This window comes from Gorilla gorilla, chromosome 2 (assembly GCF_029281585.2).
Source record: "Gorilla gorilla gorilla isolate KB3781 chromosome 2, NHGRI_mGorGor1-v2.1_pri, whole genome shotgun sequence".
NCBI classification, from domain to species: domain Eukaryota; kingdom Metazoa; phylum Chordata; class Mammalia; order Primates; family Hominidae; genus Gorilla; species Gorilla gorilla.
In genome coordinates, this window is record NC_086017.1 from 183252863 (window position 1) to 183276958 (window position 24096).

The 24096-nt window shown below is 40.8% G+C and overlaps 1 protein-coding gene across 8 annotated transcripts in view; it reads left to right on the plus strand.

Annotated features, from left to right (window-relative positions):
* Positions 1-24096, plus strand: part of FNDC3B (fibronectin type III domain containing 3B) — a 361054-nt gene that overhangs the window by 130221 nt on the left and 206737 nt on the right. The window lies entirely within an intron of this gene.

Consider the following 24096-nt stretch of genomic DNA (forward strand, 5'->3'; position numbering starts at 1 on the left):
CAGCACTCGGTCATGTCTGTCCAAAAGGTGCTTTGAACCCTTGGAGGATGTGGAATGCCATGTCGACCTCAGTGCCACCAGGGGCATACTCGAGCCCACCAAAGGAGCAAGTGAAGGAGTTGCCTGAGCGGGGCTCCGGAATGTGCTGCAGCCTTCTGCAGAATGATCTTGGCTGAGTGAGGCCTGCCTGTAGGAGCTAACTGGTATGTTTGGTAGCGGAGGCATTGGACAGTGTAGTCAGTAACAAGATACTAAGATAAATGCAGGGGTTAAATGCTTCCTAGAGTGATGTTTTTTAAGCTGGCTAGTTTAGTTTATTGCAGGAATTAGGTAACTTTGTTGGAGAGCAACCTTGAAGAGCAGTGGAGATGAGTCAGACTTCCTGGCTACTTAGCCAGTATCAAGTAATTAAAAACCACTCCATGGATGGGGCCATGCAGGCAGAGAAACCTTCTTACAGGGAATGACTTTATGATACCCACACTTTTCAAAGAGTGGGCTGCATTGAGCTGGTCTCATTGGGAAGCATGTTACCTACGAGTGAGTGAGAAAAGCTGCACAGGTGCCTAGCAGGTTGCTCTGCTCATTTCACTTCCACTGGATGAGTTACTTTGTTCCCCATTCCAAAAGCTGACTGTTCCTATTCCCGTTTAAACGGCACTTTATACAATTCTCATGTGTCTTTACATTTTATGCTTGCCACAAAGAAGGAAATTCATTGCTTGATTAAACTTAAAATAGGATTTTTTAAACTAAGGGAACCTTAAAAGCCACTCTTGACTCCAACATATCAATTTAAGCCACTGCAGCTGCAGTTTCTGTCCCGTCCCCTGCTGTTTTACACAGAACTGGCTTCTAGTGGAACTCCTAACATTCCAATCTATTTTTTTTGTTTGTTTAAATTTCATTATCTATGTTATTTAAAAGGTATATTAAAAATATAAGCAAAGTTGTTTTCTTCCTCCCCTCTAGCTTTTATTGAAAATATAAATGTAAGCCCAGAGGGGAAAATTATTTCCTAATTCTGTAAAGATTCCTACAACATTTTCCTTCCAAGGAATTGGCAGTATCTCCTCTGTTACTCTCAGTTGAATATAGAATATTTGGGATTGTGAACAGGTCATATGTTTGTTTCTCTCCTTCCCCCGTGTTCCTCTTTGCCCAAGTCAACAAGCCATGGTTGCCAGGAGGCTCTTCTTGGGCCAAAGCAGATACCAGGACTTCACCTTGCTGTGACAGTGGTTGGGGACCAGGAAGATGAGCAAGAATGAATTTGTAAGCAACTGAATTTGCAAGCAATGTATTGATTGTAAATGAATTATTTCGTACATCCCTGTAGTTGTCCCTAATCTCCATTCCAATAGGATCGCTAGAGCTGATTGGGAGAGAAGAAAAAGAGATACCTGATTGGTACCCCTCCTACCTGTTCCAGTAGCCAGGTGGGCTTGGCAGAGACTATGAAAGAGGCAAGCTACAAGTGGATTGAGACTGTGGGGAATATTATAAAGAAATAGGGTTGTATATTGTTTCGACTCCTTTTGCGTGGATGTCTTCTCCAAGCTGCCTAGATAAGTCAGCAAAAGGGCTCAGATGAAACATGTTTTGTAAATGTAACTTTCAGATAATGAAACAGTACCTTCCCATTATTGAGCTCTTTTTTTAAATAGCTAGTTTTGAGTTGAAACCAAGACAATAGATATTCATTATGCAAACCTTTGAGCCACCTTTATGGTATTACTGTCTTAGTATTGCTCCAATGTTAAATGTCTTCTCTGTTTACTGTAAGATAAAACCTTTGTGTTCAGTCAGAAAATAAAGGGACTCCTTGGAGGACTTTGCCAGGGGCTGCATGAAGATATGTGGCTGAGACCTATATACAAAGGCCTTCTGTGCAGGGTCTATGTGGCCCTACAAAAGTGGTAAGCTGAGCTGAGAGGAGAAGCCTACAGAAATGGAAAGTGGAGGTTCCTGTGTCCATTATTTCAAACTGAAGTTGCTCCTTTATTTAGAAAACAAAGCAACATGCCAGACAAGTACATAAACATTTCATGTAATTATATTAAGATGGGCTTGGAAAGTGCTGATGGAGACTTTAAAAACACCTGGTTCAAAAGCGTGTATTTATCTTCTCTGAAATTAACTGGTGTTTTATGTCATTTACAATCTAGTGTGCACATTTCTTATTTAGCAGAAAATCCCACTTCATTTTCGTTTTTTCCTTGTTGTAGATGTGTCACATATTACTACTGGAAACTTCGATGCCAAGTATTTTTTTCTCTATTCTTTTTATTAAAGAATGGGGTATCTTTTTAAAACTCTCTTTACACACTGGCATGAACAGGGAACACAGTATTGGTGGAGATGGGGTTGGGGGAGGTTTAGAGGGAGGAATTGCATTCTTTTGGCATTCCTGAGAGGAAAACAGCTGTATTAACTTTTTTTTTTTTTTTTTTTGGAAAGTGCAGAGGCATCTCCCCTGACTCTCAGAATTCCAGTTCTTTACAGCTGAGCACAAACAGCATGGCATATTATTTATGCCTGGAGTCAGCATGCATGAATGTTGCCGTTCTGATTATTAGCCAAGAGAAAACAGCTGTATACATTACTAATGAAAGGACTTTGAAATGAAAAAAAAAAAAATCCAATAGCGGGGTTTTCCCCTATAAACACCAGATGTGTACAGGGTTTTACCCCATGTCTGCCCTGTACTTTAGCACCACTGCCCTGGGACGTAAATGGAAGCCAGCGTGAGAGGTGGAAGTATAGTGAAAGTAGATATGTTTGTAGCAAAATAGGTATGCTGTGGTTGACTAGAGACATTTTAAGGTTTATTATTTTAAGAGAGCAGTTGTGCCTAGCCATCATTCCATTCCTCCTCCTTCACCTCTCATAAAAAGAAAATATTGTGTGCCTGCAAACATATGCTCTGCTATCAGCATTCAGACACCCAAACACCGAAATCATTTAGCAGCTCTTACTGCTGTCAGTAAGCAGATGATGGTGTAAAGGGTTTAGAATTTGATATGTGTTTTCTAAAGCATCTCTCAAAATAGGCATTGTCTATTTCTTGTTTGTTGCCCATGGGAAATTTTTTGTCAAGTGTACCTGTACCTAACCCATGACTAAAACTTACCTAGATCTCAATTTCTAGATTTAAAAAGAAGAAAAAAAGGATCAAGTAAGGAACAGCTAAGTAAAGAATATCTAAGATTAAAAGTAGGAATAGCTACAATTACCTAGATTTCAATTTCTGGGTTATTTTTAGTGTGACAAAGTAAAGAGTGTCCAAAATTACAAATCTGAGGGATAATTCAAAGATCCTTTTTTGTTGTCATTGTTCCTGGGGGAATATGTTTCCTGGGGGAAGGAGCATATCTGACTGGTCCCAGGGAAGAAATGAAGTAGAACTGGTATTGAAGAGATATCTTTCTATGGGAATCCAGCAAAAATACTGGGTTCCAAGAACTTGCCTGGGGAACTCCCAGATTCTTTAAAAACCTTACATGTGAAATAGCTTAACATAAATATATAGGTTTAGACATACTGGTTGATGTTGCAGTGCCTATTTTTATATGCATTTATATCGCTCAGGTCATCTATTTTCCACTTGTTCTATTAAGTCATGGTTTTGCAAATGGTCACCATTTAAATATAAGGGACCTATTTCGCTTCTTTCGTATTCTTTGACATTTCCTCAATGAAAGAATAAGGAAAGTTTAGGAGTGAGTTACTTAGGGTGTATTCTACTCTGAGGATTTCAGTTTTACTATAGCTGTATTTAATCTTATATTAACTGGGCACTTATATTAATTTAGTGCCTGTATAATGTTGGCACTGAAATGGTTCTTGAGTGTGTTGTGAGAAAATTTCAATGAAGTCATTTATAGAAAACTATTTTTCTCAAGGGAATTTCCCTTTCCCCTTTTCAGAAGTCAGAGGAAAAAAAAACTGGAATTAGAGTATAGAGTTAGAGATAAAGCGAAACGATGGCAGAATATGCCGAGACATTTGCTCAGGGGTTAAAAGACAGGGAGTTTATAGAACTCCCTTTTCTGCTTGTCATAAGGTTATCTGTTCCTTCTTTTGGACATCTCTCTAGAGGTGTTCCCAAGCTTTGTATCACAGATTCTTTTATCGTGGGGGTCCTAAACTTTAACCATTTAAAAATAAAAACCAAGGGTTACCAAACACCTTAATAGAGACTTCTCTATGAAGTTACAAGAAGTAAACAACCATATGGAAGAGTTTGATGTGTTCTTTGAAGTCGCTGCTTGTAAGAGAAGACAACGTGTAATTTTTGAGTTACTGTATGACTCACGTTGGAAATGTTTAAAGCCTTCTGTAGGCATGGTGTGGTGGCTCACACCTGTAATCCCAGCACTTTGGGAGGCCGAGGCGGGAGGATCACTTGCTCTTAGGAGTTTGAGACCAGCCTGGGCAACATAATGAGACTTTGTCTCTACAAAAAAAAAAAAATTAAAAAAATTAAAAATAAAAAAAATTAGCCAGGCATAGTGGTGCATACCTGTAGTCCCAGCTACTCAGGAGGCTGAGGTGGGAGGATCTCTTGAGCCTGGGATGTCAAGGCTGTTTGAGTTGTGATTGTGGCACTGCGCTCCTGCCTGGGCAACAGAGCAAGACCCTGTCTGGGGGAGGGGCGGGGCGCGGGGTGGGAAGCCTCCCGATGTCCTAGGAATAGAAGGCTTTTGCTGTTGCAGGAGTACTGAAATGGAATAGTAGGAGCTGCCAGTGAAACTCATTCAATGTTGATATAGCATGTTTTAGGAATGTGTTATTTACGGGGAAAACTCTCGAGTTCATCAGCGAACTGAGAATCCATTCATGGGTGCAGAAAAAGATGCCCATTGCAGGAAATGTGTCTGTACTCTGTGGCACCTCCTTAGGTGGGAGGAATGTGGTGGGGGCTGTGAAGACTGTGCCACTTTCACACCTCTGCATGCAGAATGACTCTCATTCTCTTTTACCAAAGAGCGAATTCATTATTGAACCTGTTAGGATCCAAGGCATTCAAGCATATTTGGGGAACACTACTCTTGTTCTCTAGAGAGACAGGTCTAAATGATTAAGTTTCCAAATACTGAGCTTATTCCAGAAATAATTTGGTTTCTGCATGCTTTGTTTTCTACAGCATGGTGAGACTGCCACTTAGTTAGACTGAGTCTTGTGAATTGAAGCCTGTTTACAAGAAGTCTGACATACACACTATTATTTTTAGCCTGAACAACATGAAAACCATCTATTTAAAACTCCCAAATCTGAATGACAGTCTCATCTTGCTTAAAATTCCTTCTAGTACTTTTTAAGCCAACAGAAAGGAAGATATAAACAATTTGTTAATTGCAACAGCTGGTCCCTGAGTATCTTTATGTTAATGTTTGGAATCTTTGAATTTGAAAGACTTTTAGAAAGAGCATCTGGATTAATGTAGTGCTATTCAGAGTTCAGTCTTGAGAAGTGGAATCGACCTCATCAAGACAAACAAACAGGGGCCTTATACAGATTGGGAGGGCGACAGCAGAGGCATGGTGAAATTTCTTTAAAAATCTTAGTAGAGAATGAAGACAAATGGTCTCGGTTTGGTTGTGGGTGAATAGCCTCTTATTTAATTTAGTATGATGTTTATCTAGCTGCTGTGGTAAATGAGGTGAAATCTTTTGTGTATACAGTTAATTCCCAATTATTCATACATGCTTTAGCCAAATTGCTGATTCTCTATGGACTTTGGAGACCTTCCCCCCACCACCCCCCAATACAATTTGCTGTCCATCCGGTCCCATGTCCTAGTTTCCTCTCTGGCCATGCTTTCTCACAGGGGTTCCCAGTTGATCTCCTCATTTCCATCTTTGCTCCCTGACCAGGCCCCTGCTGCTTTTGCTTTCTCACTGCTTTTGCTTTCTCTGCTGCATTCCCTGGATTTGTCTGACAGTCCAGGGTTCTTGTCTCCTTGCCGTTGTCTCTCAGTCATCTCAGAGTGGTAATAGAGAAGCTAGTTGATGGCCAGGGAAAAGCTATAGAGAGCTAATGTCTGCTGCTCCTTGCTTCTCTTCCTGTCACCTTTGGGCCTTTGTTGAATGAACAAGTGGAGAGTAAGTAGAGAAAGGGGTTTCCTGAAACATTTCCAGTCTGTTCTTTTAAGTGCTTTTTTTTCTCAGGATTTTATAGTCCTATACATGGTAGGTAGGCGGATGGGCGGGTAGTAGGGGAGGTATTACAGCAAAATGCTTACATATTCTTTTCATCCCTTGTTTTCTTTTTTGTTCTCAACTGGGACCTACTATTCTCCTCCCCATTGCTGAAAGGCAAATTATTAGAAAGGGGCCATTTAGAGTATGTGTATCTGAAGAACCTCAAATAGTTCTTCATTTAGCAAATATTTAATTTCTTGAGTTCTTTTTATGTTTTGAATACTCTTAGAGATACGAAAATGAATTTGATGTAGATTCTGCCCTTAAAGGGGTTTAAGTAAAATCTAGAAGCAGAATTTACACAGACAACCACACAGAAAACCCTAAATCTAAAGCCGATATGTAAACACATGATTACCATAGTAAGTGAGAAACTTGTACCACGTTGGAGAAGTGTGAAGGGTCTCCCCAGAAGACATTGTTTTTCCTGGGGAGGGGGTCAGAGTAGTACAGATGTGAAAAATCTGCCCTAATATTTTTTGTTTGCACTATGTGGATGGAAATGAAAACTTACCTGTAACAAACAGTTTTATCTATAGAATGTTTTATAAACCTATTTTTGTTCCTTTTCTATTATATGTCTACACAGAATATAAATTTACCCCATCAGGTGAAAGCTCAGCATAGGTGTGCAAGGCCCACTTGGCTAAAATATTGGTTAGAGCAATAAAATCCTGTGTTCCACTCCCAAACCAGTTCCAAGCCAGGTAATGGGTTGAAAAGGCCTTTGATTAGTTGGATTTCCTATAAACCAACTCTAAAGCACGCATGCATTGATTGAATTAATAGAAGAGCCCTTCATTCCCTTGCCAGAGCCTGGTGTTGCTTAATCTTTTAGTAGTTCCACTAAAGCTTTTGGTTTCTAAGCCCAAATGAGATTACAACCAGCAAATTTTAAAGAAGTGGAGCTAAGAGAGATGAGTATAGTAATAACAAGTCTGAAAAACTGCAAGAGGACACAAGAATTCTGAGTGAGCCTGGTAGTTTCTAGTGAGATTTCCATTTAAAGTTTTGATAGTTAACCTTCCATGGACTATCTCAGATCATTCTTTGGATTCATAAAGTATTTTTGTTAGTTTCCTTGCCATAGCCAAATAAAAATAATCTCTGAATTGAGTTAGGAAATTTAGTTCCTGCTACAACTGCAGATTTCATGTACAGGAAGAGGAAGGGGTGGGCAATTACAGAGGATTAGGGAACATCCCTTTAGAGTTCTTCCTGGGATGACAATGGTCGAATGAGATAATGTGAGAGTGCTTTGCAGTTGGAAAGTGCTATAGGAACCCTGAATTCATCTGAAACTGTAGCTTAGTGTTTAAATGATGTCTGTTATTACTTTTTTGAATAGTCTGGAGTGCTTGATAAAGAAAAAATTATTCTATGATATTTGTTGAATGAAGCACAGTGAGGAAGACTTTACTCAGGGCCATTGTAATAGCTATAGGGACCACTGCAATAGGGTCTTGCAGTGGGGGAGAGAGAATAGGCTCAATTCTGAATACATCATCATGGGCAAGTGGGAATTTATAGCCAAGGAGCAGTGCGGGGATCAGTGGATGGAAAATTACTAAGACAAAACCTAAGGGGTAAGGGGGCTTCTGACTCAATTGCCCTAATAAGATTCTTGGTGAAGACAGGCCAGGGTGTTGAGACATTACCTGGGGAGACGGTGGAGGATGAGGAACTTGATCAGATATTGGAGATGATCAGAAATTGAGGATGGAGGGTTCTGAAACTGACTTAACAGGATTCTTTGCTAAAACCAGATTCTACAAGGAAATACACATATGGGCCTAGCGGAAGATGCAGAACCCTAACTGAAGTTTGGCTGACCAAAGAATCTTTGTTACTGTTAAGTATTCGGATTCCTGGGCCTAATGCCAGGTCTACTGAATCAGGATCTCTGAAGACAAAGATGTCAGAATCTACATTTTAACAGACTCCTTGGGCATTTCTTTTACACATTACGTTAGAGCTGCTTAGATAGAAGTTGCAACTTTTTTGGAGTCTGAGTTTGTAGTTGTAAAACTTTGCTTTTTGATAGAAGGTGAGTATGAATGTGGTAGCTCAATCAGAGCGGGCCACATTGTAACTAAGTGAAGGGATTCTCAAACATCTGTCTTGGAAATAGAGATGGAAAGATTCATGTCTTGAAAGCTTATACTGTGTTATATTTAATTTCCTTATATGATAAAACTTACCAAATAGCTCTGAGGAAGGAATCATTTTTACCACCATCTTTTTTTTTTTTGCACAGGGGCAAATTGAAGCTTAGAAAGGAACTTTTTCTTTCCTTTTTTAAAATTTTACTTTAAGTTCCAGGATACATGTGCAGAACGTGCAGGTTTATTACATAGGTAAATGTGTACTATGGTGGTTTGCTGTACCTTAACCCATCGCCTAGGTATTAAGCCCTGCATGCATTAGTTATTTGTCCTGATGCTCTCCCTCCCCTCAACCCCGTCCCTGACAGGCCCCAGTGTGTGTTGTTCCCCTCCCTGTGTCCTTGTGTTCTCATTATTCAACTCCCACTTATGAGTGAGAACATGCAGTGTTCGGTTGTCTGTTCCTCTGTTAGTTTGCTGAGGATGATGCTTCCAGCTTCATCCATGTCCCTGCAGAGGACATGATCTCATTTCTTTTTGTGGCTGCATAGTATTCCATGGTGTCTATGTACCACATTTAGAAAGGAACTTTCTTAGGACCATACAACTGGTTGTGGAAGGAGCAGAAATTGAACACTGGCCTGTCTGGGTCTGAAGCCCAAGCTCTCAGCCTCCATCCACTCTGAATTGCCTAGTGCTGATGGCCACAGTCATCAGGGAATAGAGGTTAAGGGAGGAGAGGCAGGCAGAGGCTAAAGTGTCACTCCAGCTGTGGGCTAAAGGACGCTGACCTGTGGACATTAGCCCAAACCCCAGCAAACCCATTAGGCATGATACACTACTATGTAAATTTAAGGCCTAGGAGACATTTGTAGGAAGCTGGTTACTGTCACCGAGAGCTCATATATTGACTTTGTCAAGCAAGAGTGAGAAGAGAAGATCACATGTTTTACTTAACATTGCCTGTAAACTTTTCACAAGACTTTTCAAATCAATACTTATGCTTTTTCTTTCCATATTGTAAGACACTCAGACTGGTAAGTGAAGGGACTTTAAAGCTTGGCAGTGGTTTAGGGCTGTAGCTATGGGGGTAGCAGGAAAAGATGGGAGGAGGGAAAAGCGAAAGAGCTGGACACATGTGGACACTCAGCCGGTGCATCCCTGGGACCCCACATTCTTGAGATTTTATTATGTTTTGGGACCAAATATATGTGGAGGGAGTGATGGTAAAGGTGATAAAAGTGCAAGTTATAATAGAATTTCCTAGATAGGGAAAATTGAAAGAAGGATAATATAGTTTATGGGTAAAAAGCCTGTACCACATTCTGAGAGCTTCAGGGTCTTTTTCTTCCACACTACCCCCTTCAGCGCCTCCACATACCCAGGGGGTAAGCTCTAGTATTTTTGGTTTTCGTATTTCTGCCTTGTGATTAAATATGAATACCATATTGACTAGAAAATTGGTTTGTCTTTAAATTATGGTTTTGAAAAGGTTTACTCTCTTTTGCTATTCCGTAGAGGTTAGTAGGCCATAGGGCCCCTTTATCTTATTTATTTATTTATTTGTTCATTTATTTAGGGACGGAGTCTTGCTTTATTGCCCAGGCTGGAGTGTGGTGGTGCAATCTTAGCCCACTGCAAAGTCCACCTCCCGGGTTCAAGCGATTCTCCTGCCTCAGCCTCCCGAATAGCTGGGATTACAGGCACGTGCCACCATGCCTGGCTAATGTTTGTATTTTTAGTAGAGATGGGGTCTTCACCATGTTGGCCAGGCTGGTCTCGAACTGCTGACCTCAGGTGATCTGCCCGCCTCGGCCTCTCAAAGTGCTGAGATTACAGGTTTGAGCTGCCGTGCCTGGCCGGGCCTCTTTATAACTATTGTGCTCAAGGTAAATGTAGAATGTAGAAATTAAGGTGAATAAAACATTCATATTAAAAGCAAAACATTAATTTTGTATGTTCAGGATATATGGTATGAGCTGGGACACCTGGGCTTTGAGCCACACCTTCACTGTCTACAACACACACAAACTTCCTCCCTCCCCCACTGTATCCCCTCCCCCACCACCTCCGACCTCCACCCCCAACTGTAAAAGTTGAAGCTGGGCATGGTGGCTCCCGGCTGTAATTCCAATACTTCGATAAGCCAAGGTGGGAGGACCACTTGAGCCCAGGAGTTTGATGTTAGCCTGGGCAACATGGCAAGACTCCATCTCTACAAAAAATACAAAAAGTTAGCTAGGCATGGTGGCGACTGCCTGTAGACCGAGCTACTTGGGATGCTGAGGTAGGAGGATCATTTGAGCCCAGATGACATCACTGCACTCCGGCTCAGGCAACAGAGTGAGGCCCTGTCTCAAAAAAAAAAAAAAGAGTTTAGACAGGTAATTTTACTGGGCCTTAGTTTCGTTTCTTCATCTGTCTGATGAGGGGTGTGGCTGAATGACCTCTTTGGGGTTTTTACATTTCACAGTTGTCAACCATAATTTTCTGTGACCCTGACCAGCCTCACTCTGACCTAATGACTCATACAAACATTTCTCTTCATGTCTGCGTATTTTGATTGCACATGTACCTTGGACTTAGTGGGGTCACTGGCAAAGCAAGTATATTTTCTGAAATACACCAGAGAAGTGGGTGTGCACAGTGTTTTCCCTTGGGTCCAGCCATGCTTCTGCTGTCCTTCCAGCTGGAATCTGTCAGATGTGGACTGTGGATCTCCTGAGTGCTTAGTAAAAATGCAGAATCCTGGGCCCCTTGCAGACCTGTTGAGGGGGAGTCTCTGGAAGTAAGGCTCTGGGCTCTGCATTTTAATAAGCCCCTAAGTGATCCCCAGTCTCACTACTGTTTGAGAACATGAATGATTCTCCTCTAAGTATGCGCTGTGGTCTTTAGATAGAACCCATGGTTCCCTCAAGGCAGGGGTCATGCTGTGTGTGTGTTTATAAATTAAACTTCTCAGGATAAATTGTGATCATCTAGTTTATTCACTCATGAAACAAATACTTGCATCCTTCTTTTATACAAAGTCCTGTGTTAGTTGTGGGAATGGAGAGAAGAGAATGTATCTAAGGAGGCAGAGCAGACAGATTTTGGCAACTGATTAGATATGAGGGATGTGGGAGAGGTCAAAGTTAGCTAGCGGGTTTGATCCTGAGTGTGGGACTCTAGTTGTACCAGTACAGAAATGGGCAGACAGTCATTGGAACAGTTTTGAGAGGAAACATGCCCATATAGGAAAGAGCCCATAGAATGGTTATAAAATATGCCTGGATTTGTGGAACCAGTTCTAAAGCTGGCATTACTTTCAGATTCTTAGTATCTTAGAGGTGGGTGTGATCTTGTAGATCCTGTTTCAGTCTCCTCAGAAGCGGGGAAAATTGGTATCATTTGGAGGCTATTGTTTAGGTTGGAGCAAAAAAATATAATGGGGGGAGACATTATATATAAAGGTGATATTTACTTCTTAGACTTGAGAGAAGCTGGCTTTCTTAATAATCTCTAACTGATTTTGAACCTCTATCAGAATAAGCCCTGGAAATAATATTGGAAATGATATAGGCATTCTAAGTAGATATATTCATTTGACATTTTAAAAAGTATGACAGCCTGGTGTGGTGGCTCATGCCTATAATCCCTGCACTTTGGGAGGCCGAGGCAGGTGGACGGATCTCTTGAGCCCAGCAGTTCGAGACCAGCCTGGACAACATGATGAAACCCTGTCTCTACCAAAAATACAAAAATTGGCTGGGTGTGGTGGCGTGTGGTCCCAGCTACTCAGGAGGCTGAGGTGGGAGGATCACTGGAACCTGGGAAGTCAAGGCTGCAGTGAGCTATGATTACACCACTGTACTCCAGAGCTGGGTGCCAGAGTGAGACTCTGTCTCCAAAAAAAAAAAAAAAACCTTTAGAATTTACTGTCTTGTGGTCAAGTAGAATGTTGGCCCATCTTCTTCAAAGACAGCCTTTCTCTCCTGATTTCCCTTAAACTAAGGAGTAGGGAAGTAATTAAGATTTTCAGTGGGGAGCCAGGCGTGGTGGCTCATGCCTGTAATCCCAGCACTTTGGGAAGCCGAGGTGGGCATATCACGAGGTCACAAGATTAAGACCTGCCTGACCAACATGGTGAAACCCCATCTCTACTAAAAATACAAAACTTAGCTAGGTGTGGTGGTGCACACCTGTAGTGCCAGCTACTTGGGAGGCTGAGGCTGGAGAATTGCTTGAACCCAGGAAGCGGAGGTTGCAGTGAGCCGAGATCACGCCACTGCACTCCAGCCTGGTGACAGAGCAAGACTCCATCTCAAAAAAAAAAAAAAAAAGATTTTCAGTGGGAGCACAGACTGCTGCTCCCTCACTGAGTGGATTTCATTATGTAGTCTCAGTGTTTCCAAGACTGCTTGACAAATGAAGGATGTACGTTATTGCTTTTTCCTTACTTTGGCCTGAGAATGATGCAAAGCAGGCCTGTTGCATTACCAAGCACCTTGGGATGCTGCACTGAGTAATAGGCTTTTAGTATGTGTTACCTTGTCAACAGCAGTGACTGCTATGCCCAGGACATCAGCATTGAGTTGTTTTTGCACTTGTGGGGGTGACTTCCTATTGTCCTACCAGAATCAGCAAGGTAAGTTGGGAGAAATCCTTTGTCAGCAGGATGAGAAGCAGCAAGTGAAGGCTGGGCTCAGTGGAGGAGAACAATTCTAGGAGCTGGCGTGGTCACAGGAAGGATAGAGAACACGGAGGTCAGGAGGAAGCATGAGTCAGGCTGGTGGCTGTCCGGGGTCTTCTCACATTAGCAGCTGGAGAGCCAGGGCTGAAGGTTGAGTCATAAGTGGCCAGCCTTGTGAATGTGGTATGCCAGACACCAACAGAACTTCCTGGAGCTGGGAGTTTCCTGGGGTCTTCCTGATGTGTAAGAACTGATGATCAGGACCATACAGGTTATGTGTCTATTTTGGGTGTCCGCTCTGACAGGGCAGTGGTGTTGTGGTAGATACACTTTTGCCGGAGGCATTTGCTAGGTGAGTGGGCAAGATGTGATTTGTATTGGGTGTAATACTCAATCCAGCAGTGCTTCTCTGCTGCAGTCAAGTCCAGACTGCAAGAACCTGTTAAACGCAGGGAATTCCAACATAGAATCTTAAGAAGTTTCTCTACTTTGAATGTATCCTCCATGTTTTTCATGTCGACAGAAGTAAAAGTACAGTGATATATGGAGTAAATTTTCAGCTCTTTTATCATAGGATTTGTTTAATTTGGTACCAGGATGTAATGAACTTGAGGTGTGTGAATGAGAAATGGAGATGAAGTGTTTTATTAGTTTAGAAAAGGGAGTAAAAGGAACTCTGAGTGTAGGCACGAAGGTTTCAGCTCTGAAACTTCACCTTTTTGCCAGACTAGCAGCAGAGAAATTACAGAAAGCTGATTGTGTTGTCTATTTGGCAAGTCAGAGCAAGATACAGCAAGCTAAAAGATGAGTCTCCTAGATTGCTTTCACCTTCTGTGACATGAAATTTCTAAAAATAAGAAATAAGGAGCCCCTGGGCAGTTGCTCTTTAGAATTTGTGTGGACAGATCCAGGTCATCCTTGTTCTTCTTTGTGTTTTTTATGAAGTGAGACTTTCTGATTAGTGCGCCAGAAATTTCATCTGACAGTTTTTAAGTTTGATGATTTAAAAACACAATTGGTTATAAAAATTTTAAATTTATAATTTCCAGTAAAGTACGAAATGAAAATTACCCTTTTGCTCCCAATTTCACTTCCAGAGGTTTATATTTACCATGTACTAAAACCTATCATTTCTCATCTACTTTATAAATGTATGAAAAACTCCGCTTTTGTACCTCTTTTGCTCTGTGTCATTAACATGATTTGCTTAACTTAATGTCCTGTATGGCTCTTGAGAGAGAGGGAACTGTGTCAGAATGTGTGTATCATTTTAACCCACTTCTGGTTGTTGTTGGAAACACAGTTAAGTTGCTTACTGGTCTTACTGCTGGTTTGCTTTATAAGAAAATTCAATCCGTTTTGTCTTCAGGTAACACTACATTTCTTTCAGTCTTCTGAGACATTTCATGTTTTCACTTATCCAGGTGTTGCTAATCTTACATAGCAGTTTATATGCCTGGTCTATTCTTAACTAAGATAACCTGTTGAAGTATTATTAAATTCAACTATATTATAAAATTATTAAACTGTAGGCGGGATGTGTTTTCTTCCTTTCTCACGTAGCTTCCCTTCCACTCTGGAAATGGAAGGTTTGACATCCCATCATTTGATAGGTCTGATGACTTTCCAGTATTTTAAGCAGTAATATTGAGACTAGGGCTTCTTGTTCCCCCCATCCTTAAGTTTTGGCATAATGATTTGCATTAATATTACTAGCTAACTTTTATTCATTTTTACTCTATGCCAGGTACATGGCTAGATGTGTAACCTCCTCCTGATCCCCAGAATTACTTTAGCAGGTGTAGGTGCTGTTATTAAAAATACAAAGGAAGAAGTGAAGGCATGAGTGAATAAAGATAAGTAATTTATAAAGTAAATACAAGTAAAAAATGAATATTAAGTAATTTGCCTGCAGCTATTAAGAGCTATGAAGTGATGGGGTGGAGATTTGTCCAGAGGCCCCCATTCCCCTCAAAGCCCTTTTAATCTCTGCGCTCTGCTGCTTCTTGTACCCTTTTACTCTTGTTCTTTTACTCAGCTCATATTAATGAGCACTCACCATGCCAGGCTTGGTTCTGGGTGCTGAGAAGACAGCAGCAAACAGAACTGACAATGAAGAAAGAGTTAAACAAATAAACACATACCAGAGGAGGTGATGGCGATCAAGAAAATACTAGGTGAGAGAGGGAGGGTATGCTTTCTGGCAAAACTTACAAAAATATGAGAAACTATTCTAGTCATTGGTTCTATTTAAACAGCCTAGGACAGTATGAAGAAAAGGCAAGAGTTGAGCGGAAAAAATAAATCCGTCCTAAAAACAGACAAAAACCCCCTCAAATCCAGGACCTATCAAGTTTCATGTCTTCATTGAAATGGTGACAAATGGTGTATCAGTGTGAAAACCAGAAAGGCTAATTGTTTGTATACCTCACAGGGCAGTGTGTGATCATCCAGGAGGGAAATGTGAAGGAGGTTAAGATTTAAATGTTGGAAACACCAACATTCTAATTATTCCTGAGTTTCAACACCAGTCATTCAAGTAACAGTTGTAAGGAATTTTCTTTTGGAATTTTCCTTTTCCTTTAGGTTCTCCCCTTTCTTTCAGGATGGTGGGGAGCAAGAATCCCTAGGAACATTGTAAAAATATTTCACCAAGAACTACTAATTAGCAGAGGTCTTTTCTTGTATCCCTTTTGATAATTCCCACAAATGAACTTAAGATTCAGAAGCAAAGAAAAAGAAAAAAAGACCCAAAATACAAACATTAAGAAGGAATATTCTGACCACTTTGGAAGTCACTGTCTTAAGTGCTGGAAAATTATCCATTAAAAATATTTTTTCAAGAGGGTAGATGAAAGCCATTGCTATTTGCCATTTAGAAATTGTGTTTTCCTCAGAGACTGTTGTCATAAACATTGGTCTATTAATAACACTGAACAATCTCCACTCCATCATCCATTTGGTTTGGTTCTGGCAAGTTTATAACTCCTTTCACATGACATACAGATTTTTCATTTATAAAAAGTTGGAAAAAGGATTTCCCATTTCTTCCAGCTAGGTAGACTTAAAAAACATCCTGACCCCTTTCTGGCCCCTCATCTTCTTCCCACTGTACCCATTTATTGGCCTGATAGTCTGAAAATTGATTAGAGAGAAGCGATCCAGATAGACTTGGAAAACACCTAATCCTGTGCATGGCCGCACCCCTGAAAAATTGCATGCACTATAAACCAGAGCATTTCAGCTTTTTAAAACATGCATTGTTACGCTGGGGAAGCTAGAGACGTTGAGTTCTTCTACAGAATGTATCTACCCTATTTTCAAGTTTTTAAGATTGAGATAGTTCTTTTGCAGAGGTCTATTTCCTATTGAGATTTGAAAAGGAATGTTTTGATTTTAAAAACTTAAAAGCAAAACTTAATTCCTTGCTGTTTGCAATATGTCATGATACCTTGTGTCTTTATTTAGCATACATTTATCATAGGAAAATTTACTGTTGCCAGAAAACAGGCCAATGGAATCTGTGAATTTTGTATTGGTGATTTAGTAGATTACAAAGAAAAATAATTTGATGTATTTGCGGTGCTTTTTAATTATGAGGAAATTATACTGCATTACTTTAATGTAGACTTTTCACTTTCTTTGCCACTCTCAAATTCAGTCCAGTAAGTGTATTGAATTTTCACCAAATGGCTAGCTCTGGGAGCTGTCACTGATTTAGGGGACCACACTTTCTATTTTGCTTGTGGACTAAGATGTAGAAAGACCAGATAATAAAAAGGAGAGTTAATATAATTGGCAAAAAGATGGTTATAGATCTTACAAGTGTCTCAAGTGAGAGAGGTTAGAAGAGGAAGAGAGAAGTGAAAGCTGAAGTAAGGATTTCAAAAATTGGGAAGCTTAACGAATTTTTATGAATTAAGCATTCTTGGAAATCCTTACATCACTCACCTCTAACATCAGTAGAACAAAAGCCTTTTTTTCTTATGATGCTCTGCCTATAGTTTCTTTACTATATGGAAACTGGAAAAATAAGTAATTGGGTTTATCACTGTTGATGTCTAAATAAAATTTGGGATTACAAGTGCTTTTCTCCTCACCCTCATAACATTTTATAAGAAAAGAACTCCGAATTTGGGGTTTGAGTGTGTTCCTCTAAAAGCATTGGAAATACTTGCTTTATTAGTTCAGTTAAAAATTTAAAGATTTATGGTAGGACACATTCATGAGTGACTTCGTAGAAGACCACCACGGGACTCAGTGAGTACCCCTACAGTCTGGGAAAAGCTTGACAAACTATATAAACCTGAGCTGAGGGAGAAAACACACATGCCATTTCCCCAAATTCCTGGTTTCTAGTGTCTTGGCACTATGGTATTTTTACTCTTATTTTATAAATCCTATACCAGCATTTTAAAAAGGGAAGAAAATCATGGAAAATTTGAGTCCTCATTTAGTACCTCCCTATCTTGATTTTTTGTCTTTTAACAGATGAACTGGTGAAGAGAGACTGCGATTGAAGATTTTTTCATCTCAGCTTTTTCCCCCCTACCTTGTTCTCTCTCATGTTTCATGATCTGTGTCATAGATATTTCTTCATTATGAGCACTTCGCGGTGTGGCTTTTCAATGTCTAAAGTGGATTAAGTGGCCCACAGTCAGTTCTGTGACTTGAGTTTCAAAAGTAAAATTACCATCAACAATGTGATTCAGTTTTATTTTCTATACTAGCTAAAAGCAAGGAACTATATTATTAACAATCTTGGCTTTACTGTAGTTTAGGCAGGTGATGATGATGCTTATTAGTCCACCTGAAAGAGTCCTTCCAGGTTTTTGGAAGCTTTATTCCTGCTTATTACCTTGCCCTTGAGAAGTCCTTCATGGAAAGTGGAAACACTGGGTTGACTTCTTTTCCCCATATCCTAGTTGAAAGGGACAGCTTATATGTATGTTAGACTGTCCAAAAGTATTTGTAGAACCTCATTTTAAAAAGTCAACTGTATTGTACTTTTTAAAAAATGGGATCTTAAACTCTTTATTAAAAATAATAAATGGAAATGTGTTAAGCAAAAACATTACTTGACCTCTTCTTATTCATTGTGTAATAATAACGTGTAAAATAATTGCTTTATTTACATCTGTATTGACCATGGCTGAACTTCTTGCCAGTAGGGGTGTCGTGAGTCCTGTTCATCTCTCTGCCCCTTGGTGGGATGCCTAGCACTTGGCCACTTGGTAAATACTGGAGGAATGATTGAATGTGTGAGTCCTGGATTAGTTCTCAGGAATATTATAATAGAAACAACAATGATATTTAGTAAAAATTGAAGACATAATTATCCAGTTACTTCTACAACTTTTAAACCAACTTCAATGAAGTGTAGCCCAAAAACATATTGCAGATGTGTTTGGGTAACTTCTTTCTTTGTATTGTTTTTCCCCCTCTTTTGGAGACTGGATTCTCACTTTGTTGCGCAGGCTAGAGTGTGGTGGTGCCATCTCAGCTTAGGTGTTCCTCCCATCTCATTGTCCTGAGTAGCTGGTGTATGCTACTACACTCAGCTAATTTTTGTAATTTTGTAGAGAGCAGATTTCGCCATGTTGCCTAGTCTCGTCTCAAATGGCGGGGCTCAAGCAATTTGCCCACCTTGGTCCCCCAAAGTCCTGGGATTACAGATATAAGCCGTGGCCCAGCCTGTATTATTATTAATTATAATTCAACCCTAGGAATATACACTGAGTTATAATTTAAATTCCATTTTTATGTTTAAGCAAATTTTTTTTTTTTTTTTTTTTTTTTTGAGATGGAGTTCCGTTCTTGTTGCCCAGGCTGGAGTGCAATGGCGCGATCTCGGCTCACTGCAACCTCCGCCTCCCAGGTTCAAGCGATTCTCCTGCCTCAGCCTCCCTAGTAGCTGGGATTACAGGCATGTGCCGCCACGCCCGGCTAATTTTGTATTTTTAGTAGAGACGGGGTTTCTCCATGTTGGTCAGGCTGGTCTCAAACTCCCGACCTCAGGTGATCCACCTGCCTCGGCCTCCCAAAGTGCTGGGATTATAGGCATAAGCCACTGTGCCTGGCCTTTAAGCAAAGTTTTATAGGCATTACTGTTACAACAAAGTTTCCCCTTGCTATGTTTAGAGTGGTGGAACTGAAATTGGTTTTTTGTTTGTTTGTTTGTTTTTCTGAGATGGAGTCTTGCTCTGTCGCCAGGCTGGAGTGTAGCGACGCGATCTTGGCTCACTGCAACCTCTGACTTCTGGGTTCAAGCAGTTCTCCTGCCTCAGCCTCCAGAGTAGGTGGGACTTCAGGCGGGTGCCACCACGCCCGGCTAATTTTTTGTATTTTTGGTAGAGATGGGGTTTCACCATGTTGGCCAGGAAGGCCTTGGTCTCTTGACCTCGTGATCCGCCCGCCTCAGCCTCCCAAAGTGCTGGGAATACAGGTGTGAGCCACGGCTCCCGGCCCGAAACTGAAGTTGTTTAATTGAGAAGTTTCAGGGCTGTGAAATGTACACTGAGCACACACCCTGCACATTTCATCTTCCCGCCTTTGTTTTGGATTCTATATCTTCAGTGCCCTTAAAGTGTGAAACTCTCGATCAGACCCCGCTTCCTGCACTGCTCCCCAGGTATCTTACATTCCTTGCAACATTTTAGACTGCATGTACTATTTTGTACTCAATTACATAATTTTATTTTGTTCACTATTGTTTTATCCTTGCTTGGGTGTTTTCCTCACTATGGGAAGAAGAACCCTAAGAATGAATCATCTCACTGGGAAGGGAAGCATTTAAAACTTATTTAATGTATTTTTATAATTGGGGAACTGTACGTATTTCTCTTAGCATTAATGCTTGTTTCCAAGAAATGGTGAACTTACCTAAACTTAGTAAATTTTTGTCATAATAATAGAATATTCACAATTGTTTTTAATTTATAAAAATGTAAGTTGCTTTCTACTAGGGTGCTATTTTAGGGGGGAAAATTTGTAAAAATGTTCAGTCAAAATATTGTCATGTTAATCGTATTTTTCAAGATGTGCTAAAAATGATTTCCCACTTAGAACAAATTAGCTGGAGGCCACCTTATCCCACCTCCAGCCCCCTCTGCAACACCCTTCATAGCTAATTACCTGCTTTTCATTCCAAATTTTCTATGACAAGGTGTTCCTACCTCAACAAGTGATCACCATGGCAACGAGGTAGTCTGTTCTATTTTTGGAGTATGAAAGTAGTGCCTTCTTAAATCTAATAATAAATGAGAGTTCCAGAAAACCAGTGCTTTAAACAAATTTGATTTACTTGAATTTTTTTTTTTTTTTTAATCACACTTTGGGAGGCTGAGGCAGAAGGATCACTTGAGCCCAGGAGTTTGACACCAGCCTGGGCAACATGGTGACACTCTGTCTATACAAAAAATATAAAAATTAGCCAGGCATGGTGGCACACGCCTTTGGTCCCAGCTGCTCAAGAGGATTGCCTGAACCTGGGAGGTTGAGGCTGCAGTGAGCTATGATTGTGCCACTGCACAACAGCCTGGGTGACAGAGTGAGACCTTGTCTAAAAAAAAAAAAATCATGTCATTCAGTCATGTTTTTATTATTTTTTCAGACTGAGGAGATAGGGAACTAGTTTAATTGTGATCTTTTACTATTTTCAAAAACCAGCAACTACCATTTACTAGTGGCTTATTGTGTCTTGGCAGTATGCTGTTTTTATTCCTATTGTGCAGATGAGGAAACTGATAAGTCAAGTCTTGGTCAAGTTCACAGAGCTAGCAAGAGCAGGAATTGGAATTCTAACCCAGGCGGCCTGCTTTCAGATCCTCCACTCTAATCCATTTCTCTGTCTTGCTGGAGCCTTGCTAGAATGCTTCCTCTCTTGGGAGTTCAGCCGACTGGGAGTGCCTGACCCTTTATAAAGGTGCTTAATATGATGGGCAGCCCTACGCAAATAGGGGTGAATGGAATGAAGGGGGATGAGCATGATGCTATGGGAATGGTAGCAAGTCAGAAACACCTTGGAATTCAGATAGCAGCGTGTCCTGTCACTGATGTTTAAAATTATATAGTTTGAAATATAATGTTTTTAATAAAGTTGGTTGCAGATGACTCAACAGCTATGGGAGTTATCAGAAGGTGATGTAGAAATGCTTTTAGTGTTCTTCCAAATGCTAGGAATCGGATTGCAGCATCTATTTCACTCAGCATTTGGGTCATGAGACTCTCCTTTCATTCTGTAGTCAATTTTCAAATTTTGCCCTTGTAAATATTAAAAGGCTCAAGTGGATAAGCTAATTAAACCATAATGGTTCAGTTTATTTTATTGTGACGCCTTCTAGGGAGGGGTTTATGATTAAATATTCAAAAATTTGCCTTGGTTTGATAACCATTGTGTCTTTTTTTGTTTTGTTTTGTTTTTTTTTGAGATGGAGTTTTGCTCTTATTGCCCAGGCTGGAGTGCAGTGGCACGATCTTGGCTCACCGCAACCTCCACCTCCTGGGTTCAAGCGATTCTCCTGCCTCAGCCTCCCAAGTAGCTGGGATTACAGGCATGTACCACCACGCCCGGCTAATTTTTTTATTGTTAGTAGAGACGGGGTCTCTTCATGTTGGTCAGGCTGGTCTCGAATTCCCAACCTCAGGTGATCTGCCCGCCTTGGCCTGCCACAGTGCTGGGATTACAGGCGTGAGCCACCATGCCCAGCCCCATTGTGTCTTTTGTTTAATGATGAAATGTTGAAGGAAGAACTTGAAATTATCTTTATATTTTAATCTTATTTCACATCTAAAATCATATAATTATATAAATAGATGAGATTGTAGAATATAACCAACCCTCCTTATGTTCCAGACGAAGAGACTAAGGCTCAGAGAAGCCATGTAATTTGCCCAAGGTTGCACAGCACACAGCTATTGATGAATAGAGCCTGGGTTGTTTAGCCTCATCACACTGAGTTTTTGTGCATGTGCTCATGATTTTTAATTTGGTTGATGTTAACATGATGGCATATATTGAAAGAAGTGGGAGTGTCCTTGAAGAACTTAACACATATTAAACATTTGCTTCGTGCTGGGCAAATTTTACTCTTTAAAGTACCATCAGAACTGATAGTATTGTCACTGATATCATCATTATTGTCCTCCTCATCATCATTCCCCATTCTAGAGACAGGAGGGCCTGAATTTCTCAGAGGTTAAGCAGATTCTTTGAGTGGGGGATCTAGGTTTCAAATTCATTGTTGTTGTTTTTAAGAGATGAGGTCTCACTCTGTCACCCAGGCTGGAGTGCAGTGGTGTGATGATGGCTCACTGCAGCCTCAACCTCCTGGGCTCAAGCAATCCTCCTGCTTTAGCCTCCTGAGTAGCTGGGACTACAGGTGCATGCCACCATGCCTGGCTAATTTTTAAATTTTTTGTAGAGATGGGGTCTCATCGTGTTCCCGGGGATGGTCTTGAACTTCTGGGCTCAAGTGATCCTCCCAAAGTGCTGAGATTACATGCGTGAGCCACCGTGCCTGGCCTCAAATTCTTGTGTCAGGCACTGTGTATTTTGCAGCAGGGAAAATGAGGTTTTGACTCTTCTGCCAACTCTCAATCAATTGACTGTAGCTGATTGGAGTGCTGTGTAGAGGATATAGAAGTAGCCTCTGGGCTTAGTGGGACAAATGCAGTGTCTGGTGGTGTATGCCATGGCCCTGAAGTGTGGTCGGGGTGGTACATGTATGTGGTACATATGTTACCAGACCTACAATTTCTTTTAACATAGCAATCTGATTCTTAGTTTCCGAGGATAGGAAACTCAATTTTAAGTTTACCTGGGAAGGTGGAGGAAGGCTTGGTTGGATCAGGCCTTGGAAAGCCAACTCTTGTTAACCAAATACACAGAAGACTGTTTTTTTTTTTTTTTTTTGAGAGGGAGTCTTGCTCTGTCCCCCAGGCTGGAGTGCAGTGGCGTGATCTTGGCTCACCACAACCTCCGCCTCCCTGGTACAAGCGATTCTCCTGCCTCAGCCTCCTGAGTAGCTGGGACCACAGGCATATGCCACCACCCCTGGCTAATTATTATTATTATTATTTTGTATTTTTAGTAGAGACAGGGTTTCACCATGTTAGCCAGGATGGTCTTGCTCTCCTGACCTTGTGATCCGCCTGCCTTGGCCTCCCAAAGTGCTAGGATTACAGGTGTGAGCCAGCGCGCCTGGCTGGTATGGTCTTTAATTGTAAGAAAATTGAAGAGGGAGGCAAGTAAACAAAGATTTTACAGTAATAACTCTAATCTGAGTGAATAGAGAAGTTCTTGATTATAGCAGAGGCCAGGAACTGTTTTATAAGTACTAATACTAATTCAGTAATTTACCTTTCTAGTGTGGTTCACTCACATGTGTTTATTCTATAAATGTCTTATTTTATAAGTGTTGACTGTTAGGATCTCTAATTGCAGGGCATGAATTTTTTTTTTTTTTTTACCTCATCTTATTGAAGATTCTCAGATGAAGAGCCTGTAGCCTCCAGTGGACTGACTTTAGTAAAAAAAGCTTTAATTGTAGAACCTCTGAGTTGACTGTAACAAATGCAGTTTATTGCCCTAGACTGGAAATAACAAAACCAACCAGTTTGAGTTTTTGTCAAAACTCAAACTCGGTTATCTGAAAGAATTTATTATCTGTAGAGTTTCAGTACGAAGAATGCAGTTACTTTGAAAATTAATGATTGTCTTAAATGTCTGCTTGTGATTGTTTGTTAATTGCTTATTTTTGTCCTTTTGTCCTATCTCTCCAAATCTGTCCTCTTGTGTTACTGTGTCAATATTAGGTCACAGTCAGCCTCCCTCCCTCCCTCCCTCCATCCCTTCCTTTCCCTGCCTCCCTTCCTTCCCACCTTTCCCTCATTCCCGCCCTTCCTCTCACTCCCTCCCTCCGTTCCTCTTCTCCTCCTCCCCTCCTCCCCTCCTCCCCCTCTCCCTCTCCCTTCCCCCTCCCCTCCTCTGCCCTCCCCTCCCCTTCCCTTCCCTTCCCTTCCTTCCTCTAACTGCTTTCTCTATAATTTTTTTTCAAGATATTTAGGTTGCTAGTCTCAAGTATAATAAGGGATATTGCAAAATATTTAGATG